The 21,465-nt window shown below is 46.5% G+C and overlaps 1 long non-coding RNA gene across 1 annotated transcript in view; it reads left to right on the top strand.

The window, feature by feature from the left end:
- Positions 1-1,330: 1,330 nt before the first annotated feature.
- Positions 1,331-21,465, top strand: part of LOC134928987 (uncharacterized) — a 169,687-nt gene continuing 149,552 nt past the window's right edge. Inside the window, exon 1 of the long non-coding RNA XR_010178187.1 lies at positions 1,331-1,447. This is a non-coding gene — a long non-coding RNA (uncharacterized LOC134928987). The remainder of the gene's footprint in view (positions 1,448-21,465) is intronic.

Genomic DNA, 21,465 nt, shown 5'->3' on the forward strand with positions numbered 1-21,465 from the left:
AAAAATGGTGAAAAAGGCACGAATGATATACGTTACACAATTTAATGAAAAATCAACAAATATTGGGTCATCACTGAGGCGGCATTGGCCGATAAAAAGCTCTGACCCTAAGTTAAAGAGTATGTTTGAACATCCACCGATGATGGCATTCAGACGCGGCTGTAATTTGAAGCAGCTTTTGATGCACCCGGCAAGGCAGATTACCAACGCAGATGGTGGTTGGCTAAATCCACAAAAGAAGGGCTGCGTCAGATGCCTAGGATGTACTACGTGTCGTTCAATGTTAGTTGGAGACAAGTTCCCGCATCCCCTGAGTGGGAAACCCATTAACATTAGATTTAGGCTACATTGCCGCCTTGACCATGTAATATACATGCTGTTATGCCCATGTGCCTCCCTTATGTGGGGATGACCACCTGTACGTTCAGGGAAAGGGTGGCGAATCACCGCAGCTCAATCCATCAAGCACTCCTGACGAGAAGTACAGATAAGCCTGTGGCTCAACATTTTCTATTAGAGGGACATCAAGTAGCCTCTCTCAAGTGTCGTATTATCGATTGGGTTCCGATACCCAAGAGGGGTGGAGACCGATCACTCCTTCTAAAGAAACTAGAATCAAGGTGGATCCATAGACTGGGTTCGGTGGTACCCAATGGATTTAATTAATCTAACCCTTTGAATTTTTTCTTGCGCTGAGGAAGTATTTTTTGTTTGTTTTTCCTCTTTCTATGGACATACTATTTTAAATTGCTTTTCATAGTGTCTGACCGACACATTTTGGTTCACATGCACATCGTTGTATGTGCACAATTGTGTACATGTGGAGCTTTGCTGATAATGGATAATGATGTATATATAAGAACTGGTGCTATTAGATTTGTTATATCTATAAATTGATAAGATGGGTGGTGTGTTTGTCTATTTTAATATATACCCAGCGGCTGCCCTAGTGTGGGGTATTATGGAGTTCTCCAGATCTTTAATAGAATTTAGTTTTTTCTGTGAGCTTTGTATCTAGTGATATGGAGATACCATTATACCCCTACTGGCAGAGGCAGGGTTATGTTTGTTAACATATGTGGATATTTGTTAAATGTTTTTTGACTGGCTCTTGCACCCATGGAATCAGTGCCCATTCGTGTGGTCCCCGGTGTATATAAATACCTTGATGATTAGGTTATTATTATATTTGTGGACTTATGATACGGTTGCTGAGATACCCGTTATCAATTGCTCAAGGTGGCATCACCTCACTTCCGCCCGGGCGCCGCTTGCGGTCCACGGGCCGAAAGTGTCGCGCGTTGCCTAGGAATGGGCCGGAAGTGTCCCGCGTTGCTAGGTAACGCATGTGTGGAAGCGGCACGGGCCCTCTGTGCTTCGGAGGACGGCCGCGTCTGACGGGACGGAGTGGCCATGCTTGCGGGCATGATTTGGAACACAGAATTGGGTATTTGGCTGCAATATACTGTGGACATGTACACACGGATGCACACTGAGTTCTATGTTTATATATGTGTGGGCGTTGCTTTGCTTGGAAATTCTGACATATGTTAATTTGTTCACTGATGATGTCATTTATGGGCGTCTTTGACGGCAATTTTGATTGAATGGGGGGTGTATATAGAGCCAGTCAGGCATGACCAGCTTTACTGCTGGATGCCTGGGATTAAGTGCTACTTTTGATTGCTTGCTGTTATACAGTTACTGTGATTAGCCTCCCGAGGAAGGCCCGTTGTGGGCCGAAAGCGCTTGAGGATACTATCGCATGTACCAAGCGGACTATGTAACGTATATCAAAATTAATGTGATTTTCTTTTGCATATTAAGAAAAATCTGGAGAGTGCCTCTATCAATTATATATATATATATATATATATATATATATATATATATATATATATAGTATTACAGCACGGCGGCACACAGTGGAATATATGAATCACAACATTCTGATGTTTTATTGCATCATCGTGCCTGATGACGATGCAGTAAAGCATTGAAACGTTGCAGTTACCCGCTTGTTGTGACTAATTTATTCCACCGTGTGCAGCCATGCTGTATCGCTGTTTGTGAGCTCCGTGCTAAGAGTTCCTGCGGAGGATACAGACAGTATTACAAGGTTTACAGATGTGCTGACCTACTCTTGGAGGTGTGTGTTGTGTGTGTGTGTGTGTGTGTGTGTGTGTGTGTGTGTGTGTGTGTGTAATTCAAAGAGGTCAGGTGGCAAATTAAATTATATATATATATATATATATATATATATATATATATATATATATATATATATATATATATATATATATATATATATTATACACACATATACACACATATATATATATATATATATATATATATATATATATATATATATATATATATATATATATTCTGAAAGTTTGCAACATAAGAGAGCGCACTCGTGAATGAATAGATAAAAACACTTTTACTAATAAAAATATCCACATACATGTAAGTTTAAAAAGGCACACTTAGCCAGTTCCACCGTCACGTCCAACCAAGTATCGTTAATTACGAACAGTGAGGTCCATGGAAAAGGAGTCTGCCGCCTGTCTGGTCACAGATCGGTATCAGCAAACAGCCGTCTACGAAGGTAAGCCACGCCCAACTAATTTCGTCATCAAAGGATTATTATCATTACAAAGAAGTCCTTTGATGACGAAACTAGTTGCGCTCTCTTATGTTGCAAACTTTCAGAATCCCTATCTCCTGGCTGGAGTGGATGAGCCTGCACTGCATGTTGGAATTTCAAATCACCTGGGACTGTTTAGTATTTGCGCAGACTTATATATATATATATATATATATATATATATATATATATATATATTATATGTGTGTGTGTTTGTATGACAAAACACAGAGAGACTGCACATACACTCCACACACAAACATACATAACACACCACTGACCACACACACATACTGTACATTTAATTAAACAAACAAACATATACTGTACATTGTACTGCACACATACATACCCGGGGTTGCAGAGGAGAGACACTGCCAGCCACTGGAATTGTGAGGGCATACGGAGTTGCTGTGCAGGGCCGGTTCCGGGGCTTCGGGCACCCCGGGCGGCATTAGGGGCGTGGCTTCATACAGGGGGCGTGGTCAGTTACGCCCCCTGTACTGCTGTAGGATGTGCGGTGCGCGATGACGCCATTGCACACCGCACAGCAAAGGTCCTCTCCACGAAGGTAAACTAGACGCTAAGCGTCTAGTTCCCTTCGTGGAGATGACCTTTGCTGTGCGGTGCGCGATGACGTAAACGCGCACCGCGCATCATTACAGTGAAGGTCCTCTCCAGGAAGGGAAATTAGACGCGTAGCGTCTAGTTTCCTTTCACAGCGGGCAGCCCACGAAGGGAAACTAGACGCGTAGCGTCTAGTTTCCCTTCACAACGGAACGGACAGCGGGACAGCGGGCCACGGCAGCGGGGGGGCACCACAGCAGCAGCGGATCTTGCCATGGTGCGGCGCCCTCCGGATGGCGCCGGCGCCCTCCGGAAGGCGGCGCCCCGGGCAAAAGTCCTGCTTGCCCGTGGCAAGATCCGCTACTGTTGCTGTGCTGTGCATGCGCAGCAGCTCCCAGTATCTGCAGGTCACTAGGCAGAGAGCTTTGCTGGCAATAGATAGATCCCTGCAGCGGTAGCTGCGATCGCGATTGCGGTACTAGTAGCGGCCTTTTTTTATTTTATTTTTTTATAAACGGAGACACAGCTGTCTCCATTTCTAAAATAAGGAATTCAGTCCATAAGGGGGGGTTTCTGGGTACCCAAAAATCCCCCCTGCGTGCGCTACTGCTCCTCACCGGTTCATGTACCATATACAACTTTAATTCTCATACTAGTATGCTGTATAGAGACTGTAGTATACAGGGTGCTCCAGATTTTCCCTGTTAATTGGTTTATCCTAATAATCACTAATGGTCGACAGGTCGACATGGTGAAAAGGTTGACATGGAGAAAAGTTTCACATGTCAATGGTCGACACAGGAAAGTTCGGCATGGGTTTTTTACAATTTCTTTTCTTGACTTTTTTTCATACTTTACGGTCCACGTGGACTACGACTGGGACTAGTAACCTGTGTGCGAGTGTAGCGAGGCACCCTGCCCGCGCTCACCATGTGATGGAACACAGTGTACTAAATGGGGTTCCAGGTCACTTTACGGCGTAAACGACACCAACATTTTAAAAAAAAGTCATGTTGACCTTTTCATGTGTCGACCTTTCCTGTGTCAACCTTTTTTTTGTCATGTCGACCTTTTGGGGTCAATCTGGACAGCCATACCTAGTCTGTATATACACTGTGTGCATTGTACAATGGAGTGCTTCCCATTTACACCATGGAGGCTTGCATGCTCTGTCACTTCCACATGAATAGACACATTTATATGATCGACATTGTAAATGAACTGAACCAACCTTGTCACTAAATTAAGTATAATTTAAAGTGGCAGCTTCTTTTCCTTTGAGAACTTCCAGAGAATGAACCTGAACTATTTTCTGTATTGGGTGAAACTGTGAAAGCTGGATTAATCCCCAAAATACCAAATGTCAGATAATTATTTATATGGGATTATAAATTCCATTATACAGTCAGTCATTAAAGACATAGCAATTTAAAAAGGTCACATAATGGTTGCAAAAGAATGCTTCAATTTTTTCGTCCTATAGCAGCCACATTACCCTGTAGAACAAGCCCAGTTGAACAATTAACAAGTTATTAGAGCTTTTCTCCCAAGTGGGATGTCTGAATCTGTCTAACAAATCAGAGTAACAATGTAATGTCCCAATTAATTCAGGGAATCCTGATGCTCTTAAAAATGCACTCAGTGGCCAATTCAGAGATGGATGCAGCAGCGCATCCGTACGCAGTGGCCATGTCCATCTGGTCTGTGCACGCGCACTGGCTGCAGTGTGCACACATGACCCTTCTCCTTGCAGATACATCCAGGAAGGATGCAGCCGCAATATGATTGACAGTGACGGGCCTTCGCGGGGCAGTGATGCAGTGTTGGGTGGGGCTGAACAGGGGAACGAGAGCATTTTCTGGGAAGCTGCATGACATCACATGCAACTGCCAGGGGTCAACCTTAATTCAATGCGTCCACATTGTAATTGCAGACGCATCGGGAGGCGGCTTGTCACACATGCTGGGCAGCCTTGCCCTGTGCTGGGTGGCCCCCCACATGTAGGAGATGGACGCAGACCTTGCTGCATAGGCAGCAATCTGTGTCCATGTCTGCATCAGCCCCTCACTCAGTACATTGGTCAAGCACAGGATTTAGCAAACTCTGTCATTACAGTGCAGGTTTCAAGTAGTCAATGATTGAGTCCAGATGGTTAAATCAAATTGACTGATGTACTAGTTAAGTCACCTATGCTCAGGTATGGATATCCTTAAAACCTGGACTGTAATGGGTAAGGGAAACTCTGGTCTTGTTGCACATAGGTTCTCAAACTCAGGGGGTAATTCCAAGTTGATCGCAGCAAGAAATTTTTTAGCAGTTGGGCAAAACCATGTGCACTGCAGGGGAGGCAGATTTAACATGTGCAGAGAGAGTTAGATTTGGGTGTGGTGTGTTCAATCTGCAGTCTAAATTGCAGTGTAAAAGTAAAGCAACCAGTATTTACCCTCCACAGAAACAAAATAACCCACCCAAATCTAACTCTCTCTGCACATGTTATATCTGCCTCCCCTGCAGTGCACATGGTTTTGCCCAACTGCTAAAAGATTTCCTGCTGCGATCAACTTGGAATTACCCCCTCAGTCCTTAGGACGCCAAATAGTGCATGCTTCCCTCACAGAATCACCAATGAAATAATTAGCTCCACCTGAGGATCTATTAAAATGTAGAAACAAGAGAGCAGGTTCACCATACAACCATTAGAATTATAATAAGTTTATTTATACATCATATCTGAGGCTTTTGGCATAAAATTGTTCAATATTATGAGCCTGGCCACCTATTATCAAGGTAACCACATCGGGCAAGTCCCTAACATTATAGGGGTTCGCTTCTAGGACACAGTGCACCCCCAAACCACCCCAGGGCACCACACAAATAAAGGATAACAGTGAAAATTCAGAGTGTTAGGTAAATGAAAGTAGCTGCTGAGTGTTAGAGATATGACAGCAGTGAAGTATCAGAGTGTTAATGTGTGTTAACATAGGTGAGGTTAGCTGATCAGTGTTAAAAGTGTTCAAAAAGTAGAAGATGTGTGAAAATGCCACATAAATAAAAAAGAGTGATATAAGTATTGAGAAAAAATGTATGATGGTGATGCCCCAAAGCAGGCCAGATAGAGTAATCCAAGGAGTCCCATGCCCCAAAAGTTCACCCCACGACTGATTTGCTATATAATTATAAATATCTTACCTGGATTATAATGGCAGAGTATGGGAAAATCTGGTCTAGCACATAGGTTCTTAAACTTGGTCCTTAGGACCCCAAATAGTGCATGTTTTCCTGGTCTTCACACAGAATCACCAATGAAATAATTAGCTCCACATGAGGATCTTTTAGAATGTGTCTGTGAGTGATGAATACACGTGCACTTGCTAGGTGACTAGAGATGAGCGCCTGAAATTTTTCGGGTTTTGTGTTTTGGTTTTGGGTTCGGTTCCGCGGCCGTGTTTTGGGTTCGAACGCGTTTTGGCAAAACCTCACCGAATTTTTTTTGTCGGATTCGGGTGTGTTTTGGATTCGGGTGTTTTTTTCAAAAAACACTAAAAAACAGCTTAAATCATAGAATTTGGGGGTCATTTTGATCCCAAAGTATTATTAACCTCAAAAACCATAATTTACACATTTTCAGTCTATTCTGAATACCTCACACCTCACAATATTATTTTTAGTCCTAAAATTTGCACCGAGGTCGCTGTGTGAGTAAGATAAGCGACCCTAGTGGCCGACACAAACACCGGGCCCATCTAGGAGTGGCACTGCAGTGTCACGCAGGATGTCCCTTCCAAAAAACCCTCCCCAAACAGCACATGACGCAAAGAAAAAAAGAGGCGCAATGAGGTAGCTGTGTGAGTAAGATTAGCGACCCTAGTGGCCGACACAAACACCGGGCCCATCTAGGAGTGGCACTGCAGTGTCACGCAGGATGGCCCTTCCAAAAAACCCTCCCCAAACAGCACATGACGCAAAGAAAAAAAGAGGCGCAATGAGGTAGCTGTGTGAGTAAGATTAGCGACCCTAGTGGCCGACACAAACACCGGGCCCATCTAGGAGTGGCACTGCAGTGTCACGCAGGATGTCCCTTCCAAAAAACCCTCCCCAAACAGCACATGACGCAAAGAAAAAAAGAGGCGCAATGAGGTAGCTGACTGTGTGAGTAAGATTAGCGACCCTAGTGGCCGACACAAACACCGGGCCCATTTAGGAGTGGCACTGCAGTGTCACGCAGGATGTCCCTTCCAAAAAACCCTCCCCAATCAGCACATGATGCAAAGAAAAAGAAAAGAAAAAAGAAGTGCAAGATGGAATTGTCCTTGGGCCCTCCCACCCACCCTTATGTTGTATAAACAAAACAGGACATGCACACTTTAACCAACCCATCATTTCAGTGACAGGGTCTGCCACACGACTGTGACTGATATGACGGGTTGGTTTGGACCCCCCCCAAAAAAGAAGCAATTAATCTCTCCTTGCACAAACTGGCTCTACAGAGGCAAGATGTCCACCTCATCATCACCCTCCGATATATCACCGTGTACATCCCCCTCCTCACAGATTATCAATTCGTCCCCACTGGAATCCACCATCTCAGCTCCCTGTGTACTTTGTGGAGGCAATTGCTGCTGGTCAATGTCTCCGCGGAGGAATTGATTATAATTCATTTTAATGAACATCATCTTCTCCACATTTTCTGGATGTAACCTCGTACGCCGATTGCTGACAAGGTGAGCGGCGGCACTAAACACTCTTTCGGAGTACACACTTGTGGGAGGGCAACTTAGGTAGAATAAAGCCAGTTTGTGCAAGGGCCTCCAAATTGCCTCTTTTTCCTGCCAGTATAAGTACGGACTGTGTGACGTGCCTACTTGGATGCGGTCACTCATATAATCCTCCACCATTCTATCAATGTTGAGAGAATCATATGCAGTGACAGTAGACGACATGTCCGTAATCGTTGTCAGGTCCTTCAGTCCGGACCAGATGTCAGCATCAGCAGTCGCTCCAGACTGCCCTGCATCACCGCCAGCGGGTGGGCTCGGAATTCTGAGCCTTTTCCTCGCACCCCCAGTTGCGGGAGAATGTGAAGGAGGAGATGTTGACAGGTCGCGTTCCGCTTGACTTGACAATTTTGTCACCAGCAGGTCTTTCAACCCCAGCAGACTTGTGTCTGCCGGAAAGAGAGATCCAAGGTAGGCTTTAAATCTAGGATCGAGCACGGTGGCCAAAATGTAGTGCTCTGATTTCAACAGATTGACCACCCGTGAATCCTTGTTAAGCGAATTAAGGGCTCCATCCACAAGTCCCACATGCCTAGCGGAATCGCTCCGTGTTAGCTCCTCCTTCAATGTCTCCAGCTTCTTCTGCAAAAGCCTGATGAGGGGAATGACCTGACTCAGGCTGGCAGTGTCTGAACTGACTTCACGTGTGGCAAGTTCAAAGGGCATCAGAACCTTGCACAACGTTGAAATCATTCTCCACTGCGCTTGAGACAGGTGCATTCCACCTACTATATCGTGCTCAATTGTATAGGCTTGAATGGCCTTTTGCTGCTCCTCCAACCTCTGAAGCATATAGAGGGTTGAATTCCACCTCGTTACCACTTCTTGCTTCAGATGATGGCAGGGCAGGTTCAGTAGTTTTTGGTGGTGCTCCAGTCTTCTGTACGTGGTGCCTGTACGCCGAAAGTGTCCCGCAATTCTTCTGGCCACCGACAGCATCTCTTGCACGCCCCTGTCGTTTTTTAAAAAATTCTGCACCACCAAATTCAAGGTATGTGCAAAACATGGGACGTGCTGGAATTTGCCCATATTTAATGCACACACAATATTGCTGGCGTTGTCCGATGCCACAAATCCACAGGAGAGTCCAATTGGGGTAAGCCATTTCGCGATGATCTTCCTCAGTTGCCGTAAGAGGTTTTCAGCTGTGTGCGTATTCTGGAAAGCGGTGATACAAAGCGTAGCCTGCCTAGGAAAGAGTTGGCGTTTGCGAGATGCTGCTACTGGTGCCGCCGCTGCTGTTCTTGCGGCGGGAGTCCATACATCTACCCAGTGGGCTGTCACAGTCATATAGTCCTGACCCTGCCCTGCTCCACTTGTCCACATGTCCGTGGTTAAGTGGACATTGGGTACAACTGCATTTTTTAGGACACTGGTGAGTCTTTTTCTGACGTCCGTGTACATTCTCGGTATCGCCTGCCTAGAGAAGTGGAACCTAGATGGTATTTGGTAACGGGGGCACACTGCCTCAATAAATTGTCTAGTTCACTGTGAACTAACGGCGGATACCGGACGCACGTCTAACACCAACATAGTTGTCAAGGCCTCAGTTATCCGCTTTGCAGCAGGATGACTGCTGTGATATTTCATCTTCCTCGCAAAGGACTGTTGGACAGTCAATTGCTTACTGGAAGTAGTACAAGTGGGCTTACGACTTCCCCTCTGGGATGACCATCGACTCCCAGCAGCAACAACAGCAGCGCCAGCAGCAGTAGGCGTTACACGCAAGGATGCATCGGAGGAATCCCAGGCAGGAGAGGACTCGTCAGAATTGCCAGTGACATGGCCTGCAGGACTATTGGCATTCCTGGGGAAGGAGGAAATTGACACTGAGGGAGTTGGTGGGGTGGTTTGCGTGAGCTTGGTTACAAGAGGAAGGGATTTACTGGTCAGTGGACTGCTTCCGCTGTCGCCCAAAGTTTTTGAACTTGTCACTGACTTATTATGAATGCGCTGCAGGTGACGTATAAGGGAGGATGTTCCGAGGTGGTTAACGTCCTTACCCCTACTTATTACAGCTTGACAAAGGCAACACACGGCTTGACACCTGTTGTCCGCTTTTCTGTTGAAATTCCTCCACACTGAAGAGCTGATTTTTTTGGTATTTTCACCTGGCATGTCAACGGCCATATTCCTCCCACGGACAACAGGTGTCTCCCCGGGTGCCTGACTTAAACAAACCACCTCACCATCAGAATCCTCCTGGTCAATTTCCTCCCCAGCGCCAGCAACACCCATATCCTCCTCATCCTGGTGTACTTCAACATCTTCATCTTCAATCTGACTATCAGGAACTGGACTGCGGGGGCGTGCAAATGGTGGAAGGCGCATGCTCTTCACGTCCAGTGTTGGGAAGGTCAGGCATCGCAACCGACACAATTGGACTCTCCTTGTGGATTTGGGATTTCGAAGAACGCACAGTTCTTTGCTGTGCTTTTGCCAGCTTGAGTCTTTTCAGTTTTCTAGCGAGAGGCTGAGTGCTTCCATCCTCATGTGAAGCTGAACCACTAGCCATGAACATAGGCCAGGGCCTCAGCCGTTCCTTGCCACTCCGTGTGGTAAATGGCATATTGGCAAGTTTACGCTTCTCCTCCGACAATTTTATTTTAGGTTTTGGAGTCCTTTTTTTACTGATATTTGGTGTTTTGGATTTGACATGCTCTGTACTATGACATTGGGCATCGGCCTTGGCAGACGACGTTGCTGGCATTTCATCGTCTCGGCCAGGACTAGTGGCAGCAGCTTCAGCACGAGGTGGAAGTGGATCTTGATCTTTCCCTAATTTTGGAACCTCAACATTTTTGTTCTCCATATTTTAATAGGCACAACTAAAAGGCACCTCAGGTAAACAATGGAGATGGATACTAGTATACAATTATGGACTGCCTGCCGAGTGCAGACACAGAGGTAGCCACAGCCGTGAACTACCGTACTGTACTGTGTCTGCTGCTAATATAGACTGGTTGATAAAGAGATGTCTATGTAACTATGTATGTATAAAGAAGAAAGAAAAAAAAACCACGGTTAGGTGGTATACAATTATGGATGGACTGCCTGCCGAGTGCAGACACAGAGGTAGCCACAGCCGTGAACTACCGTACTGTACTGTGTCTGCTGCTAATAATATAGACTGGTTGATAAAGAGATGTCGTAGTAGTATGTATGTATAAAGAAGAAAGAAAAAAAAACCACGGTTAGGTGGTATACAATTATGGACGGACTGCCTGCCGAGTGCAGACACAGAGGTAGCCACAGCCGTGAACTACCGTACTGTACTGTGTCTGCTGCTAATATAGACTGGTTGATAAAGAGATGTCTATGTAACTATGTATGTATAAAGAAGAAAGAAAAAAAAACCACGGTTAGGTGGTATACAATTATGGACGGACTGCCTGCCGAGTGCAGACACAGAGGTAGCCACAGCCGTGAACTACCGTACTGTACTGTGTCTGCTGCTAATATAGACTGGTTGATAAAGAGATGTCTATGTAACTATGTATGTATAAAGAAGAAAGAAAAAAAAACCACGGTTAGGTGGTATACAATTATGGACGGACTGCCTGCCGAGTGCAGACACAGAGGTAGCCACAGCCGTGAACTACCGTACTGTACTGTGTCTGCTGCTAATATAGACTGGTTGATAAAGAGATGTCTATGTAACTATGGCCCTCATTCCGAGTTGATCGGTCGCAAGGCGAATTTAGCAGAGTTACACACGCTAAGCCGCCGCCTACTGGGAGTGAATCTTAGCTTCTTAAAATTGCGACCGATGTATTCGCAATATTGCGATTACTAACTACTTAGCAGTTTCAGAGTAGCTCCAGACTTACTCTGCCTGTGCGATCAGTTCAGTGCTTGTCGTTCCTGGTTGACGTCACAAACACACCCAGCGTTCGCCCAGGCACTCCCACCGTTTCTCCGGCCACTCCTGCGTTTTTTCCGGAAACGGTAGCGTTTTCAGCCACACGCCCCTGAAACGCTGTGTTTCCGCCCAGTAACACCCATTTCCTGTCAATCACATTACGATCGCCGGAGCGAAGAAAAAGCCGTGAGTAAAAATACTTTCTTCATAGTAAAGTTACTTGGCGCAGTCGCAGTGCGAACTCTGCGCATGCGTACTAACCGATTTTCACTGCGATGCGATGAAAAAGAACGAGCGAACAACTCGGAATGAGGGCCTATGTATGTATAAAGAAGAAAGAAAAAAAAACCACGGTTAGGTGGTATACAATTATGGACGGACTGCCTGCCGAGTGCAGACACAGAGGTAGCCACAGCCGTGAACTACCGTACTGTACTGTGTCTGCTGCTAATATAGACTGGTTGATAAAGAGATGTCTATGTAACTATGTATGTATAAAGAAGAAAGAAAAAAAAACCACGGTTAGGTGGTATACAATTATGGACGGACTGCCTGCCGAGTGCAGACACAGAGGTAGCCACAGCCGTGAACTACCATACTGTACTGTGTCTGCTGCTAATATAGACTGGTTGATAAAGAGATGTCTATGTAACTATGTATGTATAAAGAAGAAAGAAAAAAAAACCACGGTTAGGTGGTATACAATTATGGACGGACTGCCTGCCGAGTGCAGACACAGAGGTAGCCACAGCCGTGAACTACCGTACTGTGTCTGCTGCGACTGGATGATAAATGATATAAAAAATATATATATATCACTACTGCAGCCGGACAGGTATATATTATATATTATATAATGACGGACCTGCTGGACACTGTCTGTCAGCAGAATGAGTTTTATTTTTATAGAATAAAAAAAACAACAACACACAAGTGAAGTCACACGACGAGTGTTTAACTTTTTCAGGCAATCACAATATAAGTATACTACTAACTATACTGGTGGTCAGTGTGGTCAGGTCACTGGTCAGTCACACTGGCAGTGGCACTCCTGCAGCAAAAGTGTGCACTGTTTAATTTTAATATAATATGATGTACTCCTGGCTCCTGCTATAACCTATAACTGGCACTGCAGTGCTCCCCAGTCTCCCCCACAATTATAAGCTGTGTGAGCTGAGCAGTCAGACAGATATATAATATATATAGATGATGCAGCACACTGGGCTGAGCCTGAGCAGTGCACACAGATATGGTATGTGACTGAGTCACTGTGTGTATCGCTTTTTTCAGGCAGAGAACGGATATATTAAATAAACTGCACTGTCTGGTGGTCACTCACTATATCATATTATGTACTCCTGGCTCCTGCTATAACCTATAACTGGCACTGCAGTGCTCCCCAGTCTCCCCCACAATTATAAGCTGTGTGAGCTGAGCAGTCAGACAGATATATAATATATATAGATGATGCAGCACACTGGGCTGAGCCTGAGCAGTGCACACAGATATGGTATGTGACTGAGTCACTGTGTGTATCGCTTTTTTCAGGCAGAGAACGGATATATTAAATAAACTGCACTGTCTGGTGGTCACTCACTAGTAAACTCTCTGCACTCTCTACACTTCTACAGTACTCCTCCTAGTCCTAAGCTCCAGTAAATCTCTCTCTCTTATAATCTAAATGGAGAGGACGCCAGCCACGTCCTCTCCCTATCAATCTCAATGCACGTGTGAAAATGGCGGCGACGCGCGGCTCCTTATATAGAATCCGAGTCTCGCGAGAATCCGACAGCGTCATGATGACGTTCGGGCGCGCTCGGGTTAACCGAGCAAGGCGGGAGGATCCGAGTCTGCTCGGACCCGTGAAAAAAACCATGAAGTTCGGGCGGGTTCGGATTCAGAGAAACCGAACCCGCTCATCTCTATAGGTGACCTGGAAAATTTTAAATGTTTGGGGTCCTGAGGACCGAGATTGAAAACCTCTGGTCTAGTATCTTCATACAAATGTGCTAATTGACTGATTTAACCCTACCATGTAGCCTATGTGTAAGAGGTTTATCCAAACTTACAGAAATTAAAAGAAACTTCTCCCCATTTTGCTATTTGCAGATCAGGCAGTGCCCAAGATTCATCAGCTTTTAGTCATTTAAATTATTATATGGCAGAAATCATTGGAGTATTCTTATCTGCATTGGGACGAAAGGTCTTTCTGGAGAAAAAAAAAATTGAAAATATTACAGTATATGTGAAACTTTTGATAATACCCCTTTTAGACATACAGCAAAAACCTGTTTTTTTACCCATGAATGTGCATCAACCTGGATTTTTTGATATGTGTAAACAGAAACTACCCAGGTCGAAATCCTGGGTCCACGACACTGGTCTCTACTACCACTTTTATACCAAAAACCCATGTTCGACCCAGGTTTCCGGACACAATTCCAATCAGGGTCAGACCAGTGTCAGACTGTTTACACTGGACATTAGACCCCGGGTATTACCAGATCAGCACCAATTACATTGAACCTGGGTCTGCCCTGCATGTTACTCCAGACCCTCCCTTAAGGTAGACTTCTGCATACACAGCCAATCAGCAGCTTTTAAGCATAACCCGGGTCGGATTAACCGTGTCAAGCTGTTTACACTGCATCGTTACCTAGATCCAACCCTGGTAGCTACCAGGGTCAGATTCCCTGGTCACTCAACCTAGACCAGGCATGTCCAAACTGCGGCCCTCCAGCTGTTGAGAAACTACACATCCCAGCATGCCCTGACACAGCTTTAGCATTCTCTAACAGCAAAACTGTGTCAGGGCATGCTGGGATATGTAGTTTCACAACAGCTGGAGGGCCGCAGTTTGGACATGCCTGACCTAGACTATTTGTTAAAGGATCCTTTTACACCAAACTGTGACCTGGGTAAACCAAGCAATAACCCGGGTCAAAAGCTTGGTGTAAAAGGGGTATACCAGGGTTTTTTTCTGGGTGCGACCTGAGTCGCTTCTAGTGTGAATGCATCCAACCTTGGTTTTTAGACCAGGGTTGGAAGAAAAGTGTCTGATTGGCAGTTCGGCTAATGGCTTTAATATAACCCAGTTAAGTTTAGACTAATACACACCAGGTCTGGTATGTGTTACCAGCAGACAAGATGCCAGCTGTCAGTATACCAACAGCGGCGTCCCATCTTCCAGAATTCTGGCAGTGAGACAGCAAGTCCCCTTGTGGGCTCGCTGCGTGTAGGGCCCGATGGATCACTTCGTTCACCACAGGTTCTATTCCCACTCGGTTGGTGGTGTTGAACCAACAACCGAGTGGGAGAACATAGTGGCGGTCAGGATTTCCTCTGTCACCATTTCACTGGCTGTCGGGATTCCGGTGTCAGTATCCTGGAAGCTGGGATCCTGACAGCCGGCATTTTAACTGCATCCCTATAGCAGACTATGCAAACGCTGTATACTGTACTTACAGGCAGGGGCATTTTCAGAGAGGAGGGGGACTGTGTGCAGACTCAGGGTGGGCCCCCTCCTCTCCATGGTGCCATAGGCTCCGGCCTATGCCAGAATCTACTGCTCATGCACAGGTCCCTGGAAACATGGCACCCGCCATGGTCCGGAGACAACTTTCATACTGCACATGCGCAGCAGCCATTTTGATTGTGATTTTTGCTGTGGCTGCTATGGCTGCAGCGTCTGCAGCACCCATCATGGGACTCCGTAAAGGTAAGTATTAAAACAACATTCTCACACATGAGAATTGCATATCTAATCTGAGGAATTATAATACTGGCTGATAGCTGGGTGTGGGAGGGGGGATGTGAGTGGGAGCACCATAGTATGAAAAAATAAAATAATTACCTAGTAAGTAGCACAGCTTTAAAGCAAAATGTATTTAAATAGGAAATAAAACTACAAATTTGCCATTAACAAATATCAAAGGCTGAATAATATACATGAAAGCGTTTCCTTTAAACATACTCCAAATTCCAGGGTAGACTTGGGTTCAGTGTGAGTGAATCCGAACTGGGAATTTGCCGGATTTTTGGTGTAATGAGAATGGGGGACTCAGACTGAGACCCGGGAAAATCCCATCTATTTCCCGGGGTCTTATGTCTGAGAGGGGTATAAGATTATCTGCCCAATCTTTATGGTTGGAGTGAAAATATGGTAATGTACTGTAAGAGAGCAAATGACAATAAAACATTTTCTCCCAAAAGCCGGAAAATGGACAAAAATGGTAATTTGGCTAAATTGGTTAATACAAATGGATTTAACCAGTCTGTCTGAATGCCCATTATTGTTTTTTACCAGTGTTTGGAAACAAATGGTCAATTGTCATTTGCTCCCATACATTACCAGATTTTCATTATAACCAGCCAGTTTGGACAGATAATTGTATAGTGTGTATTCAGCTTAAATTTGTTAGATGGTTCATAAAAAAAAATAAAAAAAATGAAAGCAATTTACAGCAAGTATAAAGTACTGTAAGACCTCTGGTAACAATATCAGAAGACATCATTCAGTCTAGTTTGACAGACGTTCTCACCAAGATTTCGATGGACTCTTAGGCCTGAACCCGAACAGCGAAATTCTGTTTTATAGGGCACATTGTGCCTTGAGGCCTAGGGGTCTACTAACTGATAAATCACGAGATGTTACATGTTGTCTCCACTATTACACCCAAAAAGAGGAAATCCTCAGGAAAGTTCGTCAACTTGAGGGCTTAGACTTTAATGGTGATAAGATACAACTATTTCCTGACCTGGCATGGTCTACTCTGCAGCAACAATGTTCATTGAAGCCCTTAATGACGCTCTACATAAATTGGATCTGCGATATCTCTGGGGCTACCCATTTTATTTGCAGGTCACTCACAATCAGGGCTGCCACCAGAAATTGTGGGGCCCGGGACTGACAAAATAGGCAGCCCCCCCTACACACACACACACACACGTACGTTATACACTTTGCGTCAGGCAGAGCACGTTATACACTTTGCGCCAGGCAGAGCACATTATACACTTTGCGCCAGGTAGAGCACTGAGATACAGAGTATAATCACTTCACTTGCCTTTTATATTATATTATTTGCATGCATGGCATGTCACATGACAGCTGAGCCAGCCCCGGGCCCCCTTCTCAGAGTCACAAACACATACCTACCTTTCCAAATCCGTCCTGAAAGTTCTCTCTGCCACGCTGTCTGTTCCTGGCCTCCTGTCCCTAGCTCGTTGCGGCTCCTCTTCACTGATGCGGTGTGACATGACGTCACGCCGCGCCGCATCCGGATAGAAAAAACTTTATTAGCTGCTGCTTGCTGAGTGATTGTGACTGGCAGTGCGCGGCGGCAGAGGTAGGGGTAGCGCAACAGGTTGGTGGGTGGGCGGGCGGCGGGATCACAGAATGAGGGCTGTATAACTGCCTGTAGCAGCCGCGGTCAGCCACGGCTGTCTGTTTGAGCAGCCCGAGCCCTCCATTCTGTCAGAGTGGCCAGGCCCGGGACAACAATACACAGGGCACCCCCTTGATGGCGGCCCTGCTCACAATGGTAAAGCAGTCACCCTCTATATACTAGCAGATTTACTGGCCTTCTTCACTTCATTGGGCATATCACTAATTGATCTTGCTGACTGGAAATCCTACCATAGCTGGGCAGAGATGCTAGCCCTCAAGTTTTAAATCGACTTCTGGAAACAAGCTCCACCTTCTAGAAGGAGAGCCAAGTCGTCTCTTCTACCACCCACATTCGAAGTGACTTGTCCCTGTGGTTGGTGAGATATCTTTTGCTATTTGTCACGGCGCCGCGGTCTTCATACTTACCTCTCCGGGCGCGCTGGGTCTCCGTGCGGCCGTACTCACTGGCGGGTCCCCGGCGTCCGGCGCTCCGTCTAGCAGGCCTCCACGTCCGACGTCCTCGGGAGCTGCGGTTGACGTCATCGGCCCGTCCTCCAATCAGGCCCTGGCGGGAAGTTTAAATTCAGACGCCGGGCAGTGCTCCGGCGCCTGAGTATCATCGTTCAAACTGTACATGTGATCTCCAGTGCTCCGTGTCTCCAGCACATCCGTGCCTCCAAGCACTTCCGTGCCTCCAAGCACTTCCGTGCCTCCAGCACCTCCGTGCCTCCAAGCACATCCGTGCCTCCAAGCACCGCCGTGCCTCCAAGCACCTCCGTGCCTCCAGCACCTCCGTGCCTCCAAGCACCTCCGTGCCCCCAAGCACCTCCGTGCCTCCAAGCACCTCCGTGCCTCCAATCACCTCCGTGCTTCCAGCACCTCCGTGCCTCCAAGCACCTCCGTGCCTCCAAGCACCTCCGTGCCCCCAAGCACCTCCGTGCCTCCAGCACATCCGTGCCTCCAAGCACCTCCGTGCCCCCAAGCACCTCCGTGCCTCCAAGCACCCCCGTGCCTCCAAGCACCTCCGTGCCTCCAGCACCTCCGTGCCTCCAGAACCTCCGTGCCTCCAAGCACCTCCGTGCCTCCAAGCACCTCCGTGCCATCAGCACCTTCGTACCTCCGTGCCTCCCAGCACCTTCGTGATTTACCAGCACCTGTCAAGTTCTCTTTCAGGAGACCTTCAGCGTCCGCACGTGCCTCCTGTCCGCCGATCAGATCCTGCATGAGGAAGACTTACATCCGGCCATCTCTGCTGCGGCCCAGTTGCGGTTCCACTTCCCGGTCATCGGAAGAAACCCCGAGTCCACAACCTCCTCAAACCAGGTCAGTGATACTATTTGTATTGCATATTACCGGCACTTATCTGTTGGACTTGTTTATATTGTTTCCGTATGTGCCACTGCAGTTAAACACGTCCAGCCTGACTACATTATGGAAATATTGTCTGCTTATTTCCACCCACATTCCGACTCCCTAAGCCGAATGATGGTTTTCCTTCTTGGATTTGGATACTTCATGGAAATCTTTGTGGTAATCACTTTTGTCTTATAAATGATTTGTTTAGTTTCAGGTTACATATTCATCTCAATGCTTTTATTTTTTGCTCCCATTATTCTGGTTTAGACACTTGTGTGTGTTATAGCTTGGGTTATTACTGCTGTTGACCCCTATACACAACCCCCATTATGCTGCACCTCAAAAGTTATTGGACAGGGAGAAAGCATGTTTTCTCTCTTGGTCTAATCACAGCTAAACTCCTATATTTATTTTTCTTTATAACACAATTCTCCTATTATTTATGGTATGAGAGTTCCGGTTTGTTTTTCTTACCACTACTATTTTCATTTTTGCCTTTTCATACCCAGGCCTATATTTACTAATAATCCGAGTTTGACTGATTTGTGTTTTTTTTTCTAAGTCCCAACACGGGAATTCACTTAGCACAATTCTCGGCAGTGTTTGGGCTATTCGTAAAGGTTTTCAAGGCTAAGTTCAGAAATACGAATGAATAGACCATCGGTCAAATGCGGCTTTATTTCATACAACACGGGTATTCACTATTAATTCGTATTCGGGTGTTAGTCTCTGAATGCTCAAGTGCGGGTGTTTTTTTTTTTTGCGATTCGTTAAAAAAAGCAGCAAAAAAATAGACCTGGTTTTTCCTGGCGAGTTTGGATAATCATGCACGGATCAGTGAGATCTGTGCATGGTTATCTATGGAAAAGGGTCGTTTAGTGTAAAAACTTTAAAAAAAATTGTGTGGGGTCCCCCCTCCTAAGCACAACCAGCCTCGGGCTCTTCGAGCCGGTCCTGGTTGCAAAAATATGGGGGGAAAATTGACTGGGATCCCCCATATTTTAACAACCAGCACCGGGCTCTGCGCCTGGTCCCAAAAATATGGGGGACAAAAAGCGTAGGGGTCCCCCGTATTTTTAATACCAGCACCGGGCTCCACTAGTCAGAGAGATAATGCCACAGCCGGGGGACACTTTTATATAGGTCTTAGCGGCCCTGGCATTAAATTACTAACTAGTCACCCCTGGCCGGGGTACCCTGAAAGAGTGGGGACCCCTTAAATCAAGGGGTCCCCCCCTCCAGCCACCCAAGGGCCAGGGGTGAAACCCAAGGCTGTCCCCCCCATCCAAGGGCTGCGGATGGGGGGCTGATAGCCATGTGTAAAAATAAGAATATTGTTTTTTGTAGCATTACTACAAGTCCCAGCAAGCCTCCCCCGCAAGCTGGTACTTGGATAACCACAAGTACCAGCATGCGGTGGAAAAACGGGCCCGCTGGTACCTGTAGTACTACTACTACAAAAATACCCAAATAAAAACAGAACTCACACACCTTGAAAGTAAAACTTTTTCTCTGACGTCCTAGTGGATGCTGGGAACTCCGTAAGGACCATGGGGAATAGACGGGCTCTGCAGGAGACTGGGCACTCTAAAGAAAAGATTAGGTACTATCTGGTGTGCACTGGCTCCTCCCTCTATGCCCCTCCTCCACACCTCAGTTAGAATCTGTGCCCGGCCAGAGCTGGGTGCTCCTAGTGGGCTCTCCTGAGCTTACTAGTAAAGAAAGTATTTATTAGGTTTTTTATTTTCAGTGAGCTTCTGCTGGCAACAGACTCACTGCTACGTGGGACTAAGGGGAGAGAAGCAAACCTACCTGCTTGCAGCTAGCTTGTGCTTCTTAGGCTACTGGACACCATTAGCTCCAGAGGGTTCGAACACAGGCACCTGTCCTCGATCGTCCGTTCCTGGAGCCGCGCCGCCGTCCCCCTCACAGAGCCAGAAGAACAGAAGCTTGAAGACGACGAAATCGGCGGCAGAAGACTCCTGTCTTCATTTAAGGTAGCGCACAGCACCGCAGCTGTGCGCCATTGCTCCCAGCACACTTACACACTCCGGTCACTGTAGGGTGCAGGGCGCTGGGGGCGCCCTGGGCAGCAATTGAAGTACCTTTTGGCAATAAAAATACATATATACAGTCTGGCCCTGTATATATGTAAAAACCCCCGCCATTTCTTTACACAGAAAGCGGGACAGAAGCCTGCCACTGAGGGGGCGGGGCCTTCTTCCTCAGCACACCAGCGCCATTTTCTCTTCACAGCTCCGCTGGAAGCAGCTCCCCAGGCTCTCCCCTGCAGTATCCAGGCGCAAGAAGGGTAAAAAAGAGGGGGGGCACAAATTTAGGCGCAAATAAAACATATAAGGCAGCTATTGGGTAATCACTTATTATAAGTGAAAATCCCTGTGTTATATAGCTCTGTGGTGTGTGCTGGCATACTCTCTCTCTGTCTCCCCAAAAGACTTTGTGGGGTCCTGTCCTCAGTCTGAGCATTCCCTGTGTGTGTGCGGTGTGTCGGTACGGCTGTGTCGACATGTTTGATGAGGAGGGTTACGTGGAGGCGGAGCAAGGGCAGATAAGTGTGGTGTCGCCCCCGTCGGGGCCGACACCTGATTGGATGGATATGTGGAAGGTCTTAAACGACAATGTAAGCTCCTTACATAAAAGGTTTGATAACGCTGCAGCCTTGGGACAGCCGGGGTCTCAGCCCGCGCCTGCCCAGGCGACTCAGAAACCGTCAGGGGCTCATAAACGCCCTCTATCTCAGATGGTTGACAGAGATGTCGACACGAAGTCCGACTCAAGTGTCGATGATGATGAGGCACATTTACAGTGTAAAATGACCAAGGCCATCCGATACATGATTATT

This window comes from Pseudophryne corroboree, chromosome 5, assembly GCF_028390025.1.
Source record: "Pseudophryne corroboree isolate aPseCor3 chromosome 5, aPseCor3.hap2, whole genome shotgun sequence".
NCBI lineage: Eukaryota > Metazoa > Chordata > Amphibia > Anura > Myobatrachidae > Pseudophryne > Pseudophryne corroboree.